General features: G+C 35.7%; 1 pseudogene; it reads right to left on the minus strand.

The window, feature by feature from the left end:
* Positions 1-217: 217 nt before the first annotated feature.
* Positions 218-26,934, minus strand: LOC141845429 (uncharacterized; annotated as a pseudogene).
* Positions 26,935-27,511: the final 577 nt, after the last annotated feature.

Below are 27,511 nucleotides of genomic sequence, written 5' to 3' on the forward strand. Positions count from 1 at the left end.
TTATAAACTTTCTTTCTGAAACAAAATTTTTTCCGTCGAGACTAAGTCCACAAAAATAAATCAAGTTTCAATCATCTTGTTTGCACTCTATATAAGATATTTCAATCATCCTTCCTTTTGCAAAAATAAATCTAAATAATTATACTAAACTAATTATCACACCAACACCAAAGTATAATTACTAAGAACACAGTCACTAATTCTTCATCAGACTTGATTTTGCATCACAAATGCTCATGCTTCCCATTTTTATAATGAACTGAATACAAGTCATTTGTTTCTGTGGCCTAATAATTACATAGATGAATTCAACAATGGAACAACATCACATAAAGACTGATGAGAGCACATTCATTGTATATAACGTTACATGCCAGCAAAAGTTACAAAAATTCCATGGTGGCAATGCTCAAACACCATGAGAATGAATAGTTTGCATCAGTATCTTAAATATATATGTATATATATAAAGTTAAAAAAATGATGGAATGCATGGAAAGGAATGAAATTTGAATGATCTACTAACTATCATACTTCTTGGGTTGGTGCCAATGAACAATTCTTCTTGTGACAGAGCCGACGAGTGACGATTTAGGAAGCGGTTGCCTTTTTCCATATAGATGCTTCCATGCAAGATCAGTGTACATAGGTCGATTCTCCCAGGGCCTTTCGATCTGGAAAATGGTGTATGAAGAACAAAAGTTCATTAGATATATGATAATATGAAAGAAACAACCAAAATCTTCATATATATATGATAATATATATGATGCATCTATATATCTTGCAAGCAATTGGGAGAGTTTATGAGCAAAAGAGAGAGAGATGGATGGGATGACCATGGGCATGCATATCCCCAACTATGGCGGGCAATCCAAGCCAAACTAAAACTTTATATTCGACTCCATTCCATCAAAATAATAGATAAATGCTTTGGCATATTACTTGCTTCAAAAATGATAAATGAAGGAGAGCCTTGACACGACGATAAAGTAGTTGTTGTATGACCTAGAGGTCATTTTGCATTACTTGGTTTGAAGGAATCTGTTGTATGAAGGTCACAGCCGGAATCAGCCTATTGTATAATAAATCCTTCCCCGAGACCAGCATTGATGGGAGCTTCATGCATCGGGCTGTCATTTTTTATATTTTCTCAAACTGAATTGTACTGATGAATAGAGAAACTAAAGTATTTGGATTGGTTTGGTTCGATCTAATGTGATCTTTCATCTTCGAATGTACACCCCTATATATTTTAGTGTTTTTCAAATGATAAATACCCTGGGGCACATCAATGAGGATTCGAGTAGACTCTTATATTAGCTTTCGATTGCAAAACAAGAGAAATCCCAAGAATTGACCAAGAAGAAATAATTAATACTCCAATCAATAAAACTCTGTTTATCAAACTGCTGAAGAAGAAAGCCTTAAGTCCTACTTCAGTCAAGAGTTGATATATCCATATTATCTCACACACAGACTATGCCATAATTCTATATTCTGACTCTACACTGGATCATGACACAACATTTTACTTTTTACTCTTCCATAAGATTAAATTTCTTCAACAAAGATATAATAACCTAAAGTAGATCTTCTATTCATTTTGGAACTTGTCCAATCTGCATCTTAAAAATATTCAATATGAGTGTGTCCATGATTTGCATACATGATACCTCGTCCGAGTGCCCCTTTCAAGTAACACAAAATTTGTTCAACCGCTACCCAATGATGAATTATTGGAGATGGCATAAACTAACTGACAACACTAACTAGATATGCAATATCTGGACGAGTTATAGTAAGGTAATTCAACTTCTCAACCAATCCTCGATATCTCTCAGGATGTTCGAATAATTCTCCATCTCCTGAGAGGGGCATGTTTTGAATCATTAGAGTACTACAAGGTTTTGCCCTCAATTTTTCTATCTCAATTAATAGGTTAAAGACATATTTTCTCTAAGATAGAAATATATATTTTTTTATTCCTTGTAACTTCAATGCCTAAAAAATACTTTAACACCCCCAAGTTCTTCATGTGAAACTAAGTATGAATAAAAGACTTAAAAGATGAGATTCTCATAACATCACTTCCAGTGACAACAATATCATCCACATACACAACTCATAAGATGATACCAGCCCCTGATTGCTTGTAGAACATAGAATGGTCAGATTTGTTTTTCATCATACCAAAATTTTCAACAACTTGACTAAATTTTCCAAACCAAGCATGAAGATTGTTTCAAACCATACAAGGACTTTCGAAGACAACAAACTCGCCCTGACTCTCCCTGAGCAACAAAACCAGAAGGTTGTTCCATATACACTTCTTCCTCAAAATCTTCATGAAGAAAAACATTCTTGATATCAAGTTGATGTGAAGGCCAATGATGAGTAGCAACCATTAAAATAAACAATCGAACATATATCAATTTTGCAATAGGAGAAAAAGTGTCAGAATAGTCCACATCATAGGTCTGAGCAAGCCCATTGCGATAAGACGTGGTTTCAATATGGCAACTGGCCCATCCGGCTTGACTTTAACAGTGAACACCCATTTGCATCTATTAGTCCGTTTCCTTAAAGGTAAATCAACCAAATCCCAAGTGTCATTGTCATCCAAAGCATTCATCTCCTCTATCATTGCATCATATCAACCAGGATGAGAGATGACTTTACGGACAGTTTTAGGAATAGAAATAAAGTTAAGTGAAGCAATAAAATAACAAGAGGAAGACAATAGACTATTATAAGAAACAAAAGAAGTATGATAGGTTTACTGTCGTTTACTTTTGTGTAACGCAATAGAGAGATCATCGCTCGAGATTGGATTAACTGGCGAAGGAGGTGCAAGACCTAAATCAAGAGGTTGGCGTATAGAGTAGACTTGAATACTAAGAGGCTTGACATGATCCGGTTCCAAGACAAGTGCGGAGGATTTGACAGAATATACCAGCAAATCATCCTCCTCCTCCAGACAAGTCGGAATAAATGAAGACAAGAAATAAGGTGTCTTCCATGAAAGTAACATCAATTAAAATAAGATATTTGTTAATACTAGGACAATAACACCTATATGCTTTCTGAAGATAAGAGTAACTAAGACCCACTTCAAGAACTTAGGATCTAATTTAGTGATATGCGGACGAACACCCCGAACAAAACAGGTGCTACCAAATATCCTAGAGTTAACAGGAAACGTCTTATTGAAAAAAAATATTTTGAAAGGGGTCTCACCATGAAAAACAGAGGATGATATGCGGTTACTAAGAAAACATATTGTAGAAACTGCATCAGCCCAAAATGCTTTGGGAACATTCATTTGAGATAAAAGAACATGTGCAGTTTCAATAAGTTTGTTATTATGTTCTGCCACACCATTTTAGGATGGAGTATTAACACAAGAGGTTTCATGAAGCATGTCATTCTGACCCATATAAGATTGAAATAAACTAGACGTATATTCTTTGACATTATCACTTCGCAAGATACGGATGGACAAATTAAACTGAGTTTTAATCTCAAAACAAAATACACAAAATAGAGAAAATGACTCAGAATGACTTTTCATTAAATATAACTAAGTTACATGAGAATAATCATCCACAAAAGTAATAAAATACCTAAATCCAGATTTAGACAAAATAGGACAAGAACCCCAAATATCAGAATAAACTAATTCAAAAGGAATAGTAACATGTTTATTTACTTTAAGACTCAAACTAAGACAGTGATATTTTGCAAACTGACACGATTTACAATCTAATGAAGATACTTTACTATATTGTGGACAAAGCTTCTTAAGCAAAGAGAGAGATGGATGACCCAACCTACAATGAATCTTGAAAGGAAAAGTGACACTCAAACAAGCAAAAGATTTTAGGAGTGATATATCAAGAATATAGAGGCCTCCAGACTCATGTCCTTTACCAATAATCTTCTTCATCAAAAGATCCTAAAATAAACAATTATCAGAAAAAAAATGAGATGCAACAGTTAAGATTACAAGTTAGTTAACTGACATAGAGCAAGTTAAAGGATAAATTAGGTAAATATAAGACAGAGAATAGAGGAAGCAAAGGGATAGTATTGATAGTGGCAAATCTACGAACACAAGATGGTAACCCATCATCAGCTAAAATAACAATAGAAGTGTTAGCTTTGGACTGGAAAGTAGAAAATAGATTAGAATTACATTTGGAGGATGAGAAAATAAGACATACGTTGTGTTTATCTGCATCAGCAATAACAGTGACAAAGGAATGATAAATACTTAAGTGATTCCTGATATTTTGAGAATTTGACAAATTCATCTGCAGAGATAAAAACTAATTTATCAGAGGCATTATTAGTGGATGCAATATGGGCAAGTGTTTTTGCTGATTTTTATACTGAAGCTTTCTACACTCAAACTTTGTATGACCTGGCTTACAATACTAGTTGCACACAATACCACCTAAATTCAACATTCGAGTTTAAAAGTCTTGTGAGCCTCCCCTTTGTTTCCACTATGACTAGTTGATTTTCCAGACACATAATTAATATTGCGACTTACTAAAGCACCACTAAACAGAACGGGTGTAGCACTTTCTGTACGGAGAATGCAGCTAAATACATCTTGTAAAGAGGAAACCTCAGAACCAGAGAGAACTTGTGACTTAGCAAACTCAAAATCAAGAGATATGCCGACGAGGAAGCTCATGATAGTCATCTGCTCTCATTGGTGTTGTTGAACCTTCACATCAGAGCTAAAGTGCAGTAGCATATTAAGCTCCTCATATGTCTTCTTGAATGCCATAAAATAAATAATTAAAGGTTGATCTTGTTTTCCCATATGGTAAAAGGCTTTGCAAACCTCATACATGAAGAAGAGATTTCCTTTTCTAGAGTATAAAATTCCAAATAATCCATCAGTTCTTTAATAAATTGATAATAATTGATCAAACCAATTACCTCATTATCAATACAATTCTAAATCTAAAGGAATAAGCGAGCATCCTCTCTAAGTCATGTCTGCTATGAATCATCTTTAAGAGGATTATCAGTCAAATGACAATCTTTATTAATACACCGTCGATAAAGACGAACAGTCTTACTCCAATCCAAATAGTTTGAATCATTCAGCTTATGGTCTATGATTTTAAACATCACAGATATCACATCTATCATAATATAAGACTTATTCTCAGTCATAAGACTTTATCCCAAAGGAAATCAAATAAGAGAAAAATCCGAAGGAATACCATGACATAGCGATTGATGGGCGGCGAGATGAGCATGGGGTCGTGAGCTTATTGAGTTGGTGCACAGGCGTGTGAGGCAAACACGAAAGGGTTCATAGGATGTCTCGACAAACAAAGGAAGAAGAGGCGAAGGTGGTCAGCTTTGTCACACACTGACAGGTGAAAAACAAGAGGGTAGTAGCGACAAGAATGGAACCCTAATTTCGAATCTCTAATGCTCTGATACTATGTTACTTGAGGTAGAAAAAGAATATATCACTTTATTGAAAGATGAGATATATTTATATACAAGACTAGAAACTCATATTAGGAAGCTAAACTCATCTTAGGAAACTATCTACAATTAGAAAGTTAATAAAGCTAATTATTAGCTAACATAATTAACAAATATATATTGCTATATATATGTGATATCATATATACAGCTAATATGGTATCAGATATACAATTAATAGAAATATAAAACCATCTCGAAGAGACAAGAATTAGTGTGTTGTAATAAGCATTGTTGCAAAAATACATTTGCAAAACAATATGCAACTCAGTGTTATAATAGTAAAGCTAACTAAAAGAGTACTTTTGTTTAAATAAAATTCAGCAAAAGAAAAGTCTATTTGAGATATTATATGTCATTTGTAGATTTATAATAACCTCAAAGAGATTTTTCTTGGATATACTTGGTAAGTTGATCTAGTACTAATTCAAAAAAATGGCATTAAAATAAACCCTCAATAATTTTCATACTAATGACCATACATGTCATTTGTGATATTAATATAATTGTAGGTATTTCATTCTTCTCTAAAATTCATCACAATAATCAAGGGGCACCCATCTTTTTTTCAAGACAAACCAAAATCATATAAAAAATTTCTTTTTATTGTATTGTTTATTAGATGTATTACTAGACAAGTAGCATACAAATATATCTTATTGGCATGAAATCAGATTGATTTTCAATCATTTTTAATCATTGCTCGTTATTGTCTCAATCATTTACTGCAATATAACAAATAAAAATGAAAGATCAATTTGTGTTAGGGTAACTTGGTACAATAGGGAATTCTGCATACTATTTAGTGATCAGGCCAATGAAGAATGGTTTGCAATTTGCGAAGTCACAATGCATTATTATCTTACACAAATACAATCTAATGGTTCAATTAGTGAAAAGAAGGACCTCAATCAGCAATATTTGTTCTAACTTCTGCCAGCTATAGTTGCATCTGCAGACTAGAAATAGATAACTGCACTGACATTGATTAATTCATAGCATTAGCCTCATTGGCCCCTGATATTTGCCATGAAATCGCAATTGAGTTTTTAAATATCATGGCCATATTTTTGGTAATGCCCGTGATAATGCTAAATTCACCTTCATAAACAGTTGGAATGTTGCTAATGATTTACAAACTCCATCCTTCAGAACACCACAAGAAAGTTTCTGCTACCCCATTTCCTCCAGATTGGGTATTTTTAAGTTTAGATATTTATTTAAATATTGACTCTACTCTCCAATATCTGCAAAGACTTGTATGACAGTAGTTTGATCTTCAATATCTTATAACCATATATAAACTACCTTTAGATAAGAAAGTTCATCTGAGACTACTTTGTGCTCTTGAAAGAACAAAATTTTCTGCACTAATTGACACAGCAAATGATAATCATCCAGACCATTTTTATAGAGTAATGAATATATAGTGAAGATGTATGTTTCTCAGAGTTGAGTGTAATTATTCGATATAGATATAGATCCAAGTATCAGACGTGATTTTTCAAAGTGGGAGCTCACCCCATGAGGACTAGTTTGAAAAATGTCAAAATTTAGGGCAATAGTATATGGCACAACAATAATATGGCTACATAAATCTACAAACCAAATCTATTTAATAATTTCTTGATAAATAGGTAACATATGGAACGATGAATCTATTATTACAACTTAATAGATTAACTAAATAAACATAATTTAAGCTAATAAATTAATATATTTGAAAGAAAATTTTAAAAAAACAATTTAAGTTATAGTACAATAAGTTGTATCTTTATACCTCAATTAAAATTATATTAAAGTTATAAGATATATAAATTACAAGCCTAATTTTACCCAAATCCATCACCCCTACTCCATGTCTTATGATGTGAGCTTCATTCATCTCCCTCCCCACACGAGGCCGCGCTCCTTGAGTGGGGCTGCCTAAGACGCAAACCTTTTCACATGACACAAAGTACATGTTATGCCTAGGAAATTTTCCAACTAAGGTCCTTCCTCTCCGCACAACATAAGATGCCTACGAGGAGGCAAGCTTCCTCATTTGCCTCTTCTTCTTCCTGTCACTTTTCGTTTCTTATTTACTACGCAATTTTAGCTTGTTGGGCCCATTTTTCATACCCATGTCGACACGGGTACAAGAGGGGAGAAAGTTGACTCTGAGTAACAATTAGTATCAGAAATTATAACTAGATCATGGTTAGCTAGAGAAAAGCAATCTACTTGAAAGAAAGGTTATCAACATAACAAACAACATCATTTTGTAATTGCACACTCAAATAATTATCTTGACAAAAAAATTAATCTATCATACAATGACCTAACAGACGCAAGTAAGTCTTAAAATGACACATCTTAGGCATTATTTTCAAAAAAAACTTCTTAAAGTGTTGACGATAATCAAAACACTCAACCAAGCACTACAAATTAACATTCACCTCTTGTGAAGATATTATAATAACAAGGCACTAATTAGTATAAGTTCAGTAAATAAATATTAGGCATTATTTTCTAAAAGGCACAAGTATGTCTTATAATGACACATCTTAGGCATTATTTCTAAAAAAACTTCTTAAAATGTTGACGATAATCAAAACACTCAACCAGAGACTATAAATTAGCATTCACCTCTTGTGAAGATATTATAATAACGAAGCACTAGTTAGTATAAGTTCAGTAAATAAATAAATAACAAATGAAATTCATGTTGTAATTTAGTTGGCAGGATAGATGGACCATAAAATAAACATTTAAACAAACAAATATGTGAACATTACTAGCAATGGCCGCTAGTGTCATGTCATCTGAGTATCCACCATCTCGAAGACCGCTAACAACTCCGTATAGGTCTTTCCTAAAATCTTCAGCATGCATCTAAGAATTGCAAGCCATAAATAATACTTGCATATTGAAGTTTCTAATGATTTCATGATGAAGATGTGAATGATATAATATGATCTTTTTTACCATCATGCAGCCTCCCCATAAAAAAGAAAGTTTTTCCACCAGTTGCAAATCCCATAGAGCAAGGCTAAAACAAAAGAGAAAATAAATAAGAAAATGTAATCTTGAAATTAGCAGAAAACAAACAGATATAGCTAAATTTTACTCAACTTTATTTAAAAGACAATGTTGATGTGTTTGGAGATTACTGTTTTGTATCCTTAAAATACAATCATGTCCATCAAGAATGAAGGAAAAGAGTTAGTTTCAATGCATTTATACAAGTTACTGTCAATTTTTTCCTGAAGAAAGCAGCAAAGAAGTGGCTAACTCAGAGAGCAAATCAGCTTACGAACTTGATGAGACAAATTTCATCAAATTCAAAACCAGAAGAATGATTCAGTAAGTGGACTGTAGGAAGGCAGCAAAATGCAATTTACAGGCATCTTGAAGAATTTTCCTCAAGCCAAGAACAATTAAATATATTCTGTATCCTGTGGTCCTTCAAGTCCCTCCCCCTTCTCTTTCGCCAACCCACCCATCCAATCTTTTTTCAAATAGAATTCTCTCTAATTATAAATTTTAAAGGAGTAGGTTTGCAAATTAGTACAGAAGCAACATAGTTAACATAATACCATTAACCCCTTAGAGCATAGATATCAGTAGTGCCCATCTTGTTACTTCAACAAACCTAAAATCTCTCATAGGCCTAGTGAAATTGTCAACAAGATGCTCTTTAATACAGCTACAAGGAACCAGAATCTTCTTTGAAAGAACTGTATATACTAGCAATGTAAAATGCTGCTTCATTGCATTATGTTCCGAAATTTTAATGTCAAACTCTTCTATTAGAGTATCCACATTATCTCAAATGCAAAACGAAACTTGACTCTGTACTTGAGCCATCATTAGACAAGCAACATTATGAACCTAATTTTGTTTTTGAAACCATTAAGTTTAATAAATTCACCTTGATATAATTTACTTTTCTTTTTTGTGCTTAACAGGACCCAAGTTCAGATGCAATAATTAAGGTTTAAAATATTGAGCCGTGCCGAGGTTTCGGTCCCCGACCAGAACGATACAGTTTCGGTACCGTATCGTACCGTGCCGGTATAATTTCGGTATTTTTAAAATATAAAATATATTAATTAAAATAAAAAATTTAATCTAAATATTTAAAATAAAAATAAAATATTTTTTAAAAAATAATAAGATAATTTTATAGGTTTTAATAAAGCCTATTTAAATTATCCCCAACTATAGCTAGGAATTGATTATTAAATCTCAATTAAACCCTAAGTTAAAAACCGAAAAAAAAATCGCGAGTCGAGTCACGACTACAGTGTCGCGCTTGCGCCCGCACCCGTGCATGGAGGCGTCGTCGAGCCTGCGCAACGCCTCCGGTGGCGTCGCCGGGCCCAGGCGGCGCCGCCGGTGGCGTCGTCGGACTCGGGCGGGGGGTGCCCTCCGGAGGGCGTCGCCGTGGCCCGTGGCCGCGCGACGTCTCCCAGCCGAAATCGCTGGTGCCGGTGCCGGTGCATCGACGGAACGAAAAATTTCGGCCGTATCGCGCGATATAGCTCGAAATTTCAAACCTTGGCAATAAATGCATAATTGAGTGTGACTAAATGTGCATTTGGTCTAAGTATGATTGAGGTTGGATCAGGTTCAATTTGAAATTGAACTGATCAGATTGGAATGAATCTGTCCAGGTTGACACTGACCAGATTTGACATTCGCATCCCAGTCTTTATTTAGGGTTCAACTTCTCCTCCCTCATGCACACAATCCGACCTCTTCTCCCTCATGCATCATCCCCCTTGCATGCCTCCTTTTGCAACAAGTGATGCCAGTGTGCTCCTCCTTTTACACCAACCCTCTCCTTCCTCTCATATACAACCGAAGCACCCCTCTTGACACCGGAAAGTGTAGGAGAAATAGGAGGTAATACAAGACAAGACTCAATCCTCACCACTCTAAGAAATCCACCAAGAGTTTAGAGAAATAACAAGAAGGTAAATCTTCTAACAAGCTTAAAAGCTCATAATATATTTTAATCTCAAAAACTATCTCCAGTAATACAAAAGATAGACTTTTAAAGGCGGTACTTGGAAAAACCCTCCAAAATAAGTCAATATGCATTAATTTAGGTTTATATTTCCTAAGGCTTTGAGAATGACAAATGAATTTAACAATGAAGAAAGCATGCAAAGGTATTAAAGGTTTTGTCTGCTTTCAAGTACCAGGAAGAAACTCATCGAGAATACCTTGAGATCATTTCCAAGCATGTTAACCTTTGAATTTCATGAGAAGTTTAGTCATTCCTAAGCACTCATTAAAATCTTTCCCGAGCACCATTATAAACCTTTCTCAAGCACCATGTCCAACCCAACAATCTTTAGTAAAATAGCCATAACTTCCACTATAGGAACATTATTTTTGAACACTGTTTTTTTTTGAAAACTAGACATCCATGGCTTTCTAATGATATATGGCTTGTCCTATAATTTATTTCCAATAAAAGCAAATTAATACTTGAATTTGTAACAAAAATCTAACGGTTAAAACTTTTCTATGCATTCTCCCTCCATTGGAAAAGATTCATCCTCGAATCAGGATTGAGTTCATTATCAATATAAGGAGAAAGGTCAGCAACATTGAAAATTGTAGAAACTTCATAACCACTGGACAACTCAATCTCGTAAGCATTATCACTGACTTTTTCAAAATTCTAAAAGGACCATCAGCTCTAGGTTGCAACTTTCCATGCTGACCACGAGGAAAATGCTCCTTTCTCAAGTGATATCCAAACCAAATCTCCTTCCTTGAAAATTGATTGCATTCTATACTTATTTGCATTTTTTTGATATTTTTCATTTTGCTTAACAATCTCTTGTCGAACTTGCTCATGCAATTTCTTGATGTACTGAGCATGTTCTTCTCCATTACCACTGAAATGATGAGTGACAGGAATGAGAGCCAAATCCAATGGAGTGATTGGATTAATTACCATATATAACCTCAAATGGATTTTGACTAGATAGTTTGACTGGTAGACCGATTATAAGCAAACTTTGCTTGAGCCAAAATTACATCCCATTGACGAGGTTTTTGCCAACCAAACTTCTTAGAAGATTTCCCAAACTCCTATTCACTACCTCTGTTTATCCATCAATTTGAGGATGGTGAGAGGAACTATATTGGAGTTGAGTTCCAAGCTTTTGCCAAAGGGTGCGCCAAAAATGACTTATAAACTTTGAATCCCGATCAGATGTGATGGTTTTTGGAATACCATGAAGTCTTACAATTTCTTTGAAATAAAGATCAGCTACATGAGTAGCATCCAAGGTCTTGCTGCAGGGAACAAAATATGTCATTTTGGAAAACCGATTGACAACCACCATGATTGAATCCTTGTTTCTTTGAGTGCGAGGCAATCCAACCACAAAGTCCATAATTAAGTCTTCCCAAGGACCTATTGCTACTGATAATGGCATGGTATAATCTGGTGTTTTGACCATGACTCTTAGCAATATGACAAGTTCTGCACCTTTCAATGCATTTTTTTACATCTCGGTCCATTCAGGGCCAATAAAAATTTTCCTGAACAAGTGTAAGAGTCTTGTCCCTACCAAAATGTCCAACAAGACCTCCATTGTGAGCTTCATTGATGATTGCATGCCTTAGAGAACAATCGGGAACACATAGACATTTGTCTTTTGAAGAGAAATCCATTGTGAATCAAGAAGAAGTTTGAATGAGAGCTTTCATGCATTCTTCACAAATCTTACCAAAATATGGATCATTCCTATAGAGATCTTTGATCACCTCAAACCCAATTATCTTTAATTGTAAAATAGACAATAAAGTGTATGTCGGCTAAGAGCATCCGCCACACGATTAAGAATACAGACTTGTGCTTGATAACAAAGTTGAAGGCTTGTAGAAACTCAACCCATTTAGCATGACGAGGGTTCAATTTTGTTGAGTGTTCAAATACTTCAAAGCCTCATGATCCAAGAAAAGAAAAAACTCCTTGTGTAGGAGATAATGTTGCCAATGATCCAATGCAAGAACAATCTCAAAGAATTCCTTGTCATATGTAGAATAGTTGCGTCGAGAATGATTCAACATCTCACTAAAGAAAGCAATGGGCTTACCTTCTTGGCTAAGAACACCTCCAATTCACAATTCATTTGAAACATCACAATCCACTTCAAAAACTTTATCAAAATCTAGTAGTTGCAATATTGGAGCTTCCGTAACCTTTCTTTTAAGAAGTTCAAAGCTTTGTTGCACCTCCTCTGTCCACTTGAAGTTGTCACCTTTCAAACATTCAGTTATAGGTGCAATAATAGTGCTGAAATTTTTTAATAAACCTATGATAGAATGAAGCTAAGCATGAAAACTTCGGATATCATGGAGAGATTTAGGAGTTGGCCAACTTAGAATAGCTTCAATTTTATTCTCATCCATCCTGATTCCATCCGAGGAAATAACATAGCCTAAGAAAACCAAGCTATCGGTGAAGAAATTACATTTCTTCAAATTAGCATATAACTTTTGCTCCCGTAATACTTCAAAAACTTGTCAAAAGATGTTCCAAATGTCCTTCTAGGTAAGAACTATACACAAGAATATCATCAAAGTAGACAACAACAAATTTCAATGAATGGTTTAAAGACCAATGAATGGTTTAAAGACATGATTCATAAGCCGCATAAAAGTAGAAGGAAGCATTAGAAAGACATGATTCATAAGAATGGCATAACCAACCATTCATAAATCCCATCCCTTGTTTTGAAGGCATATTTTCATTCATCTCCTCGTCTCATACGAATTTGATGATAACCACTGCGAAGATCAATTTTGGAACTAATCTTGAACCCATGAAATTGGTCAAAAAGATCATCAAGGTGGGGAATAGGAAAGCAATATTTATAGTGATTTTGTTCACTACTCTACTATCAATGCACATGTGTTACGAACCATCTTTCTTCTGTACAAGAAGGGCTTGGACAACACAAGGACACTAACTTTCTTGGACAAGACCTTTACCCAAGAGGTCCTCAACTTGCCTTTGCAACTCTTCATGCATCTTAGGACTCATTCTATAGGCTACCTTGTTTGGAATTGAAGCACCGAGGACTAAATCAATGCAATATTGGATATTTTACATTGGAGGGAGTTCTGGAGGAATTTCTTCAGGCACCACATCTTGAAATTCTTGGAGAAGAGGTTGAACTTGTGAAGGGACAACATGACCTTCATTCTCTTCCAAAACTACCAATGCATATGCTTCAACAAATTCACAAATTGCCTTTTCCACTTGAGACTTGGAAAATAAAGTATTCCCATCCCCTTTTGAGGGTTTAGGCATATTGTCCATCATGGTTGGCTTTCCACCATAGTTGACCCCAAAATATTCTTCTCACCATCTTTAATCTTCAATTTCAGCTTCTCTCATTACCTTTTCATTGTAGTAGTTACAACATTCTCGCAACTTCCTCCATCAATGGTGACATTGCACACCTTACCATGAGAAGTACATCTAGTGTGAAAGATATTATTGCCAAGCCATCACTCGTCTTCAACATAAGTAGCATTGAGGCTACACCATACGACCAAAGATTCTCCATGATCTTCATAAGTAATCTCTTCTTCATCGTATTCATCGTAGATAGGTGCTACCTCATAAGGTTCCTCCTCGTTTTCTTCCTCAACAAGAGTAATAATCCTGCGATTTGGACAATCAGTAAAGTGTCACTAGAATCATCATCTTCATTACCATGAAATGGATTGAAACCCATTTCTTGATTTTCATAATCAGCCTAGGAATCATGACCCTCAATATCATATTCTAAAGGTTTGCCATGTGCGAGATATTGCTCGAGTTGTTGCACTTGTCTCCTTAACTCATCCAACTCGACATCATGAAGGTCTCTTTGACGAGAACCATTTGACCTTTGTCTTCTACGATCAATCATAGTGAACCAAAGCTCTGATACCAACTTGATGCCAAAAGTGTAGGAGAAATAGGAGATAATACTAGGTAAGGCTCAATCCTCACTACTCTAGAAAATCCACCAAGAGTTTAGAGAAATAATAGGAAGATAAATCTTCTAACAAGCTTAAAAGCTTACAATATATTTTAATCTCAAAAACTATCTCCAGTAACACAAAAGATGGACTTTTAAAGGTGGAACTTGGAACAGCCCTCCAAGATGAGTCAATATGCATTAATTGAGGTTTATATTTCCTAAGGCTTCGAGAATGACAAATGAATTTAACAATGAAGAAAGCATGCAAAGGTATTAAAGGTTTTGTCAGCTTTCAAGTACCAAGAAGGAGAATACCAAAAGTTGATTGATCCTTTAAAATTCTTGAGTAGCATGTTAACCTTTGAATTTCCTGAGTAGTTTAATCATTCTTGAGCATTAAAATCTTTCCTGAGCACCATTATAAAGCTTTCTCGAGCACCATGTCCAACCCAACAGTCTTTAGTAAAATAACCATAACTTCCTATAGGAATGCTATTTTTGAACACTGTTTTTTTTGGTTGAAAACTAGACATCCGTAACTTTCTAATGATATATGGCTTGCCTTGTAATTTGTTCCCAATAATAGCAAATTAATCTTTGAAGTTGTCATTAACATATGAGATGTCTTCTAGAAAGTTTCTGTCACATAGTGTCGGTGACAGAGTGAAGGTTAGAGGAAGGAGATGAAGTAAAGGAAAGAGATGAGCATCAAAGCATTGAAACATCGACACGATACCAAAATAATATTGTTCCAATCAAAGACTGAAAGTCAACACGGCTCAAGATTTTGAAACTTGTATGCCACAATCTCAGCTCTATTTTTCCAAATGAGAAACCATCATGTAATGGCAGCGCTAACACCAATTGTCAACAATGAACAACGACCATGAACAGAAGTTCCTCCTTTAGAGATTCCTTAGTACTCATAAGACCCTTTTTGGGGCATATCCATTATAAGGGATTCTAGTCAAACGCTTTGATAAGTGAGGATCTATTGAGAAAGTGTTAGTTGTGTGTTATGTTGCCTTTGAGTAGTCCAGTTCGACATAGTTCTAATATGATGTATATGGGTGTATAATCATGATGCACACACTGTAACCAATATGGGGGGATAAAGGAACTACAAGGGAAATTATTCATCTTGAGTCATGAAAAGAGAGATGTGGTAAGTCATGTCTTATGTGTGCTATATTTTAGGTGTTGAATTAATATGGATCTTGTACTAATGTCTAAGGTTAGATTTTGACCTTGAGATAGGCATGTAGTGATGGCTTGCTTGAAACCCTAATCTAGCAGGAAATCTGATTTGTCTTATTCCCTCTCTTGCTTATGTTAGTTCGTTTATATTTTGATCCTTCATGTATTTCTTGCCATGATTACATAGACATGTCATGCTTATATTAAAATGTAATAAAATATTTTATGTATTTTATGGATAAATGTTCAGACTTATCATATATAGCATGTATTGACATGATTGTAAGATATACATAATATGCATTGGCATAGGGATTTGTTAGTATGTATTTGTATTGCATTGAGAGAGATATAAGTCAATCCATAGTGACATGCATTTGTGCACCTAGTTTGGTTGCATATGATCAGGTTGGAGCTAAGACATTGTAGAGAGTCTTCATTAGTGATATATTTTGGTCTACGAAAACAATATCTTATCGATCTCTAGCAGTAGATCATAGATCTCGAACATATCGTCTTTGACTGTTATACATTTCAAGCAATAGTAAAGTTGTCATATGATCTGGAAGTCACGAGTTCGAGTCACAAAAACAACCTCTTGCAATGCCAGGTAAGACTGTGTACGATAGATCCAATGTGGTTCAATCCTTCCCCGGGACCTTGCATTGGCGGTAGCTTCGTGCACCGAACTACCCTTTTACTGTTATGCCTTTCCAGTTTAACAAAAGATCAAGAATTGGATTTCATGATGGAGCAATTTCATAAACAATCATTTATGGTGTTGAACATGAAATTATATATCTAGAGTACCCTTTGTTGAGCGGCATCCTACCACTATAGACAAAACACTGCATGCATCTTCAATATTTAATAAAAATTCTTTCGTTTCATATTTGAGGCTCTCCTAATAAACATTTTCCTGCTGACAGTTCTGTACTTCTGTACTTGCCTCCAGATCAGCCAATGACTAACTGAAGAGGAGCAAGGCAAATCATTAGACATGCTCTTAGTGTTGTTGCTCAATGGCTGGAGTTGGTGATTTGCAGTGCATTTTTGGCTGTCTGTCAATTTGTTACACATTTACCCTTTTTCATAGTAATATTTATGAGATATAGTTTATTATAAACTTTTTAAAGTTTTCCTTTATACTTCAAGTCTAAATGTATGGTCTGGAAGTTTCAAAAAAAATAATCAATATAGGACTAGTAGCTATATGCAATGATAATGCTAAAAGAGGAAACAATATGGATTGAAGTATTTGATTCAACTGGGTGAGAAGCCTATAATAGACACCCATACACTCAGTTTGAGGCAATTTTACTTGAGAACAATTAGTGGTGGATCTATAAATTTCTGAAGTGGCAGTGGATCATCATGTGGTGCTGAAGAAGGATATCAATACTTTTTCCAGCATCAATAGCGAGAAGATTGATATGACTACAGTAGTGGAAAATGAAGTCCGACCACACCCTTATCCACCATGACCTATTCCATGTCCTATGTCTAGACTACAATGAGAAGCACATGTGAGAATTGATCATTTATTGGAGGAAAAGTAGCCAGGAACCAATCACACAAAGTACATACAAATGAGGAATTCAATAGTACTTGGCCATCGAAAAAAAAAATAACCACCCTGCAAAAAGAAAGACGAAGACCAGGCAAGAACTTGGCAGCAACAAAAGCATGACTCTGTGCCATATGACTGATAAGCAGGAAATGGTTGATACTGAGCCAGTTCAATTCATTCTCTTTCAGAGTAGTTCTGAACAGAAAAACTGCCTTGTTGCATAGTGTAATATGATGAGAAGGCATACAGTCAAGAAACATCAATCTTGATGAAGAAAATGTCATTAAATCTTCACATATGTATGCTGTCACTGGAAGACATGAGTCATTCATAAAGGAGGCCAAGGAGAAGCCACATCCAGGAAGCAACGAGTGGTGACTATTCAGAAAAGAATATTTGCTGGTAAGGGAGGCTTAATGGGAGCCAGGAATCTGGCATCAGAAACAAATCTTGAAGAGAAGATAGAGAAAAAGTACAGGAAACTGAAACTGAGGAAGAGAAACCTTTCAGTAGAGAGAGGAATAAACAAAAGAGAAATGGGATAGGACTTCTTTGGGATAGAGAAGCCTTCACTATGATATCTCATCTCATTATCAATAAATTTCTACTATTTGGCACAAGATAGCATTTTAATCCTTGGAATGGAACCCCCTCAAATAGCAAGACTAATTAGGCTTAACTACTTAATTAACAACAAAGACAGGAACTGTATGGATCTTATCCTGCCTTTAAACCCTATGTTGATGTTTTATGTTGGTTCGTGGAGCTAATGTTAGAGGCATTAGATTAATACCTTTATTGGTTTCTAGTGGGCTAGTCCCACATAAGTCTTGGTTTAGAGGTTTAATATGAGTCTATATGCCTATGTAAAATTATTCCATTACTAATCAATATTATATTTTTGTTAGAAAAATCTACATGGTACCAGAACACCATACACATCCTTTGTATTCTCTTTTATCCACATCTTGTTTGTTCCTAGTAGTACACTGACCAGCTACCAATAACCACTGCACTCATCAAGATGTGCACTGTATCACCAGCCACCAAGTGCAACACTCACTTGTGACTCCACCTCCATACAGATACCATCTAAAGGTGATCTCATACAGCTAAATCCACACAATTTCCTCCAAATCTTTTTCAGCTTAGAACTTCTCCACCCAGCAGCACTTATCTAGACGTGATGGCCTCTTTGCGGGATGATCTGCCTTAGGCTTTCAGGCAGATTTTTTTCATAAATCTGCCTCACTTCCATTGCCTATATATGCCACCACCCATGCATCCACTATGCCATCACCTTCCCGTATGCCATCAACTGAGTGTTGCACTGTAGCACCAGCCACCAAGTGCAACACTCGTGACTCCACCTCCATACAGACCATCTAGGTGATCTCATACAGCTAAATCCACACAATTTCCTCCAAATCTTTTTCAGCTTAGATCTTCTCCACCAAGCAGCACTTATCTAGACGTGATGATCTCTTTGCGGGATGATCTGCCTTAGACTTTTCAGGCAAATTATTTTCATAAATCTGCCTCACTTCCATTGCCTGTATATGCCACCACCCATGCATCCACTATGCAGTCACCTTCCCGTATGCCATCAACTGACTCCTGGCCACATGAAGAACTCCCAGCGATTTATGCACACCTATATTTGGATATCACTCAGCTCCACCTAACTCTATGTTGTGTCCTCAGTGACCCAACTGTTGGCAAGTTCCTCTCTACAAATGTGCATTCTTCTCCACATAAAGAACTGAAGTTGGTCAGATCTGCAAGACCCGGTAGTTGCGACCATTCCTCTTATGGCACTCCTTTCCTTGCAAGCAGACACAATATCCACAGCTTAGATTTAGTCTTTGTTTGGCCACTGTCTCCTTCAACAAGCCAACCTGACCAGACTTCCACCTGTCAACAACTAACAAGATGGGACTCCTCCGATGACAAATCTGCACAGAAGTTCTTGCCTGTTTGCTTCATAGGTTGCTCTAGATACCAAATCAAAGAAAAGGTCAGTGGCCAGACAGACAAACAACATTGCTGCCAGCCCTTATTTCCCCTTCTTGCTGTTACACCTATGAACAAGAAGGAATGTTTGCTCTTCGTTCAATGATGCATCCATGAGCAATTAGAACTGTGCTTCCAAGAACATAACCCATCTACTTTATCCAGAACTCATCATTCTGGTTTATCAGTATCAGGTGCCCTCATCTTTATTTTTTAATTTCAACAACACTCATCAACCTTCTTCTTTGTTTTCTTAGTACTCTGTCTTCCTCTTCAATGAAAGCTTCTTACATTGTTGATCCTCTTCTTGCATCCCCTTTAGTAACTTGTCTTCCTTTGGAGTTTGACTCTATTCTATGTTGAATATGCACCACCTAAAAGTCAATGAAGACCTATGTTGCAAAGTTAGCTAGCAGTCTAAGTATGCTTCAAATTTCCAGTGAAGCCCTAATTAGAGACAATATATTGTTCTCATGTTACTATATCTAGGACAAGGTCAAACTACAATATCTATCTTTCTAGTACAGAGATTAGTTCCTAAAAATTGAAATCTCTCTTTATTCTCATTTCACTTCATCTTTTCTCTATCTATGTTCTCACTCTGTCAACACATTGATTGAGGTAGAAGACATAGCTGTGGGCTCAAAGAGATTGTTGGTTGCATGCTCCGTAACTTAAATTTTGTTTCTATGTGTGAATATTATGCTTTTTTTGTTATGGTCGTGTCTTGGTCTACATTTTTTATTCATATAACAACTTGGACATTGATAGTATCTAAAAAATTAAATTTTGTTTTGTGTCAATTAGCATGAGTAAAATTTTTCATTTCACCCCCCTAACCAACACGCAAGAAGGCATGAGGAGCCACCGACACAACTACAAGAACTATGAGTCTCCTTCCTCCACTAGCGATGAAGAAGACTAGAGTACTAGGGTTCTGTAGCGAGCAAGGCTTTTTCAAAGAATGTGGTATGCCTCTTCCATGTCTTTCTCTACCTTGTTTGTCTCCTTTACCTTGTACTCCTCTTTCTCTGCCTCCTCTGTTGCTACAATAGACCTCTGGTCAAAGTTGACCAGGTTGACTAAACTCGACTGACCAAGCTCGAGTTCGCTCGAGTTGAGTTTTGATGTTTGATCAATATGTTTGTTGATGAGATCGAGATGTCAAGGAGAGTTTGTTAGAGAGGGAGATTGTCAATGCAATTGACCTCAGGTCATGGTTGACCGGATACTTAACGGTTGGAAGTCCAAAAGATAGTTAACATGAGAGGCAAAGTCCAAGTGGATCATAAAGGATCAGACACTTTCTATTTGTATCTTTGTTTTGTTTTATGTTGCTTTGTAAAGAATAGGAAGTTTCTTCACCTCCAAAAGATCGCTAGCAAGGAGAAAGTTACTGAGTATTGTTAAGACTAAGTTGTGGAGTAAGAACTAGGGTTCCAAACCACATAAAATCTCGTGTCATTTTTGTTTCTTGTATTTATTTCTGCTGCGTACTAATTCACCCCCCCCCCTCTAGCGACGTCAACGGTTCCAACATCATCATCCTCCTTCGGTCATTTGCCTCCTCTTCGTCTTCCTCCTTTGTTGATCCTCTTCCTCCGCCTCCTTCTTGGAGCAACCAACACCCAACTGAACTAGAACAAACAATGATATCCCAATACAATATCCTTTAGTATCTAGTTGAAACTCCAAATTGGGTTAAACTTGAAACCTTGATAGTATCTATGATTTAGTTTAAGGAATGTTAAAGGTACATTGATCTGGTTATTTGTTTAGTTAGCTTAGAACTCATATTGGTAGTTCTAGGTTTAGTGTTTTATTATGAGTCTACATAGACCATTATTTCATTATTAAGCAACATAACATTTTATTAAAAATATATATCTACAGCTAACGCATTCTGTCATCTTTTTCCATCTTTCCATCATATTCATCTAGACTTGAGCATTGACATTGTTATGCTTAAAGAGTTGTAATGAGAATTTGAATTTAATCCAAAAGGCACATATGTCTAAAAAATTGTCCTACTCAAAGTAGGAGGGTTCCGCTTTTGATTGAAACTGACTAGCATGGACTTGACATGTCAAGATATTAGAGATGTTGGAATTAGATTGGTAAAAAAAATAGATAGATAATAAAATGTAAACTTTTACACGAGATTCTCTTTTAGTTGTTGGTATGTTTGTATCGTTATGTAACTCATAAAGCATGTGATTAGAGAAAGGGCTTGTTATGTTTTGTCACTGAAGAAGAAAAACAAAGATGGTTTCTGCATCCAAACCAAGGATATTTTATCAAGGAAGAGCTATACAATATAATGTCATAACTCGAACTCATACGATAGTAGATATGTGATATGGAAACCATTGCAGAACGTGGTATCTAGTGGCCAGGTCCATTAGCCACTCAATCACAAAAGGAATACACCTTGAAAAAAAAGGAAAAAAAATAAACGGAATTGAATATACACATACCATGTGATATTCATAAATGCAGTAACTACCTAAGCTTCCTGAGGGCAAATCAAGAGGATATCCTGTTTGAATGAAAATCTATACAAAAACCAAACTTAATCAGTTTACCATTTTAAAAATAAAAATAAAAAAGTAATACTATAAGTATAATGAGCCAATTGCAATGAATTTAGCACCTCAGGATTTTTCTCCATTTCTGCCGTAAGTGCTCCTATTGACCCCGGATGAAGCCTGACATCGTCATCTAGAAACAAGACATACTTGCTTTCTTTATGCATCCTTTCTACACCAATCTGCAATAAAATTGCATGATTTTAAACAGTGCTGTGCTTGATTTTATCGCCTTAGATGTAAACAGCAATAGATGTGAAATTAACTGCAAGAAGTAATTTTGACAATGATCCAAGATGCTAAGCATAATGTATACCACATTGAATTTAGGAAATAGTAAAAAGACTTTGATAACATAAAATTTGAAATATTAAAAATTATTTTAAAAAACAATCAATCGATTTTGATAACAAACATACTTGTTTAGTATGGTTTTCACACTATGAAAACCTTTTTGCTCATTGAGTAGCAAAATTTTTCTTAGATTTCCTTCAGTAAAGTAGCAGCGCATTGTCAAAAAAACTATGGATAAACCTATAGCCCATATGAACATGGTGCCAAAAAAATAAAAATAAAAATATTTGAACAGCAGTTGACAGATTAGTTAATGCAGTACTAAACTGCCACAAGAAAGACAGTCTTATTTGAAACATTATTAGGATCATGATTTTCTCAAATAAAATGCATTCGCTGATAGAGTTTTCAACCATCTTTTTTCACCCATCATCTGAAAAATGATGCAATATATATATATATATATATATATATATAAAGGAGATACAGATGTAGAGACTCTTTTAATTTTGTCTGAGATCAAAGCTAGTGTAGTGGATCAGTTCTGTACAGCAATGGCTCGTTCACTGGAAAGGTAAGAAGCTAGAATGGAACTCTAGAGAGATTCCACATGTTCCTTTCATTAACTTTCATCCATAAATTTCAATACAAACTACCAATATAATGATTTGCTCCTACAATTTCTTCACACATATCAGAGTGTAAGGTGAATAGCTGATTAAAGAGGTTAGTTTTTCAGTTCCAACTGACTCAAATATCCATATTAGAACTTCTTAAATAAAACTTGTAGGATACCTCTTATGAAAACTTGTCAAATAGGATACTTCCCTCATTCTCAAACTTCTATTATTCCTCGATCCTTACTTCCTAGCTCTAATAAAGGTAAATTTCCACAAAGATCTGCAAATCAAGGAGTATTGTGGTACCCCAATATTAGATAAGTGGGAAGGTAGAAGGAATTTTCATCAGTTCAGTCCATCCAGAAAACCAATGTGCCCATTAAAAAATAAAAAGGGTAGAAGGAAATCTTTGTGATTTATTTTTTTAGCTTTGTTGGTTTCTTATCCATGACTCAGACAAAGCTACTCAAAATGACCAAATTTTTAGGCTCTCATCAATATCTCAAAATTTTAATTATGAACCACTTGCAATATTTTAGGCTTAACTTTGGCTCACTTATTAACATGATGAAAGATGCAAGCCATTGAGAACAAGAAGAAAAACAAATCATGAAGCTTCATAGATGAATAGCATGGATAATCTAGCCTCCATATCTGCTCAAAGTTATGAACTACTGTGAAGCGAGAAGTGAATGTGAGACAAGGATAATAAGACTGGATGAAAAAAAAATGTGTGCAAGCAACCATAAGCATCACTGAAAAATGTTAGAGAGCAACAAAAATTCCACATGGAACCAAATTATGGAACTTGAACAACCTATATCTTCTCTTATTGAGCTTTAGAATCAGCACTTATCAGTTATTAGATCTACTGTACATGACTCTCCATATGTTTCCTCTTTTACTTTGCAAGCTTCAGGGTACGACATAGACGGATTCTTCCAAAATATAGCTTCATGTCACATGTCCTTGGGATCCATATATTATATCATCCTAACAAATTAAAGTTGTTTAGCAGAATCCTGGTAAATAACTAATCTGGAATGACACTTTGTGGGAAGTGGGATTGACATGCCAACAGATAGTCCAAAGCGTCACCCCCAATGACTAATCTTGGCATGATGAAGCTAGGGCGAGTTTTTTTTTTTCTTATAAAGAATATAGAGGAATTTGCATTACCAGATACATAGTTCCTTTAGCAATCAAAACAATCTGGAACTTTATTGGTGGTGTTTATAAGAAAGCAACTAGCAAAGTTGTGACAGCATTAGCATTTAGTTTTACTTAATTAACATTATGTTGTAAAGCAGCACAATAGTGGCCTTAACTCTTAAGAAAGTGAACCATAGCAATTAAAAGCAAACAACAAAATCTTGCTTAAGGAGCACTAATCCTTTGCAACAACATTTAAAATAATTTACATACTAACTGATTATGAATCTTTTGACTGCATGTTGAAGATAGGCCAGCTACAATAATCTTTGCATCAATAGAGTCCTGGAAATTAGTCATACATACAGAGGAAAGACTCAATAGCTAGAAACAGATCAATGATAAAATACACTTCTTATGAAGTTTAGGTGAACTTTTTACAAAACAATAGAACATAATAACATGCACCAGCATCACAAACTAAAAATTGCAACATGATAATCATAAATAAAAGTCATGTGCTAGAGTTTTGAATTTCAATGAGGTTTTACTAAATCAACGGAAGTTAATAGCATGCATCAATTACCATGAACTAGGAGGTGGAAAACTAATAATAGCAAATAAAAGATGATTTTTGAAGGCACTGGATGATAGAAGAAGCAAACCAATAAGAGAATTACCAGTATCTACAAAATGTCATAATTGTGTGTGCAACTGTGTTAAAAATTAGCAGGCTTATGACCCTATATTTCTTGACAAACTGAAAGATACATCTTTGAGTTTCTTCATAATTCCTCTCAAAGTTAAAACATACAACTTGTAGATGCTAAGACCTTTACATTTCATTAGTTGGTACTTAATGTTCATGTGAGACAGTGAGTTTTAGCTCAAAAATATTTAAGGAAAGAAGTGCTCTTAGCTTTCGCAGACAAAATACACAATGGTATACATCTACCTGAAATTCAGAAATGAGGGTAGACACAGCATGGTAAGCCGGGTCATCGGTACATTCAACTATGAAAAGAAACTCAAGAGATCCTCCATAGAGTGAAGTTATCTGCATTGAAGAATCTGCTGATGACATTTCAATCTAGTGAAATTTAGTTCAAATGAAAGGAAAAGGATCTATAAATACACCATCAGATATCAGCTACCAAATATATATGCGCAAGTTTTGTAAGCTATGATTAGTATGCATAACATGTAGACCATAAAAATGATACTAACTCACTTGACTTCTCCAATTCTGCAAGTTATGTTCTCCAAAGCCTTTCAAAGGCATGATAACTGTGACTCTTGGCAACTTCACCTGAGCAGAATGCTCAAGATCATTAATATCTTCACATAGGAATGCAAAACTATTGCCATTGGTGATATTACGTGTCATTTGCCGTATAACTCTATTCCTGAGGGGAAAAAATCATGAATGAGCCTTCCTTGAATGAAATAAAAAAGCACATAGCCCATAATTTTAAGGTACTTTGGTAGGAAGTACCTGACACGAGCAGCAAAACACCATCCAAGGGCCAAGGTTAAGCAAATTATGCAACCCTATACACAAACAAGGGGAAAAAATGCTCTCATTTTATATAACATTACCATGTGAACAATTGATTATAGACCTCTGAATCAGGAACATGATCATATAACCATTACAAACAGCAACCAAGATTGGTAACACTTGTAAAACTAGCAGAGTATATATTATGTTTTCCCTTCACTGCTGAAGCTTTGGGAGAAATTGTAGCCAGTCTTGCTTGAACCCAATCGATGTGATTAATTAAAAAGGGAATATAGGCATAGTTAAGTTAATTTAATCCATGCATTCTGCTTGGACCTGACCAGTTAGTCCACCTACCCACAAAGTGTTAACGACATAAGAGTACAGATGAAGTCTTTCCGATAACCCACAAAGTGTTAACGACATAAGAGTACAGATGAAGTCTTTCCGATAATTCTAAGGTAGAGGACCTAGACTGTGAAGAACCAAACTGTTAACCAGTTTAAGGTTCAATTTTTAATCATGCAAAGGTATGAATTATGCTTTTTCGATATTCAATATTATACAGATTTAAACACACACATTTCTTGGTAACATCTTTAGTAACACTTTGTTGTACTGGAAAATCTTTGACCATTTCAATGATCTCAGAACAGTCTTTCACAAAATTTATGTCCTCAAACAAATAAGGATGTTGAATCTCTCCAGACTACATTCACCAAATCCGCAACCCTCCAACCAATCGATGCGCCAAATAACGATATTAATTTTCCCTGGAATTCGTTCCGCTGTTATTCATTGTCATCCTAATTGCTTCTGTACATAGTCTTCAATGTGTTCAAACTATCCGTTGAAGTTCTTTTGTCCTGATATTTACATCAAAGAGCCAGATTTTTCGGAGATTGTCTTTGTCAAGAAAGAATCCCGACAATCATGTTGCCGATTAACAACCACTTGGGACTGAGTAATGCATTGAGTTGATTAAATGGTACCAAATAAAACCACAAGACACCATGTTACCAAAAACAAGAGAACCAAAGAGAAAACACCAATTCCAGATGTAGGAAACAAAAATAAACTATCAAGATAAACAAAAAAGCATCTTTTTTTTCGTGGTAGACCAAAAAAAGTATCTCATATCATCAAAGCCTCGTCTCCCTGAATCACTGTCGGAAGAACATGGGGGTTACACCATAGCGTATTATTTTCTCGGGATCGGGAAACAAAGAAGTCGAAAAGGCTCGACTGACGACCGACCAAACGTGCCCACCTGGATCTGGATGAACATGGCGAGGGGGCTACAGCAAGCTCTGCTCGCCGCGGCCAAGAGCGCGTCCAGAGAGTTCATCGCCACCATTTCTACGCGCGCTCCTCTTCCGTACAGGCCCGCAGCACAAGCACCAATCGCGTACGTCGGCTCTATGGAATCTGCATGCAAAGAGGAGGCCCTTCGTCCTCCGCCAGTCCTGGCGCCGCTCCTGTCTGTCCCGGAAACGAAAGGAAGGAAAGGAAGAGAAACCGCATAAATAAATAAACAACAGAAACGCGTACGCGAATTACGCCTACCCACATTCGTACCCTCGCCTCACTTCCTCAATGGCTTGTCATCCGGTAAGAAGTGGGACCCGCCGAAGCAAGACAATCGTGACAGACAGATTCCGTTTGTAGCTACTGGTCAACGTACTGATGGAGGCGGTGTGCTGACACGTGCGCACATCGGACCGGAAGGCGAAGGGCTGATGGGTATGCGTGGATCCGCTGTTGGAGGAAGACAGGGTTGGCGGTTTCCAACGACCAGTCGTTTCCAGGAAAAGTGTGTGTGTGTGTGTGTGTGTGAGAGAGAGAGAGAGAGAGAGAGAGGAAACCTGTACGTTGTTCCATATATGAATCATTAATCACGCGAGATAGATCTTCAAAAAGATGCTCAGCCGGATCTTCAGATTTGATAATTATTTATTTATATCATAAATAATAATATTTATAAATGACTCATAAAAAAATAAAATAAATAAATAAAATTATAATATTAAAATTTAAAAATTTAAAAAATTTAAAAAATCAAACTAATC

This window comes from Curcuma longa, chromosome 14, assembly GCF_044706935.1.
Source record: "Curcuma longa cultivar G26 ecotype Majalengka, Jawa Barat chromosome 14, ITB_CL_G26_1.1, whole genome shotgun sequence".
NCBI lineage: Eukaryota > Viridiplantae > Streptophyta > Magnoliopsida > Zingiberales > Zingiberaceae > Curcuma > Curcuma longa.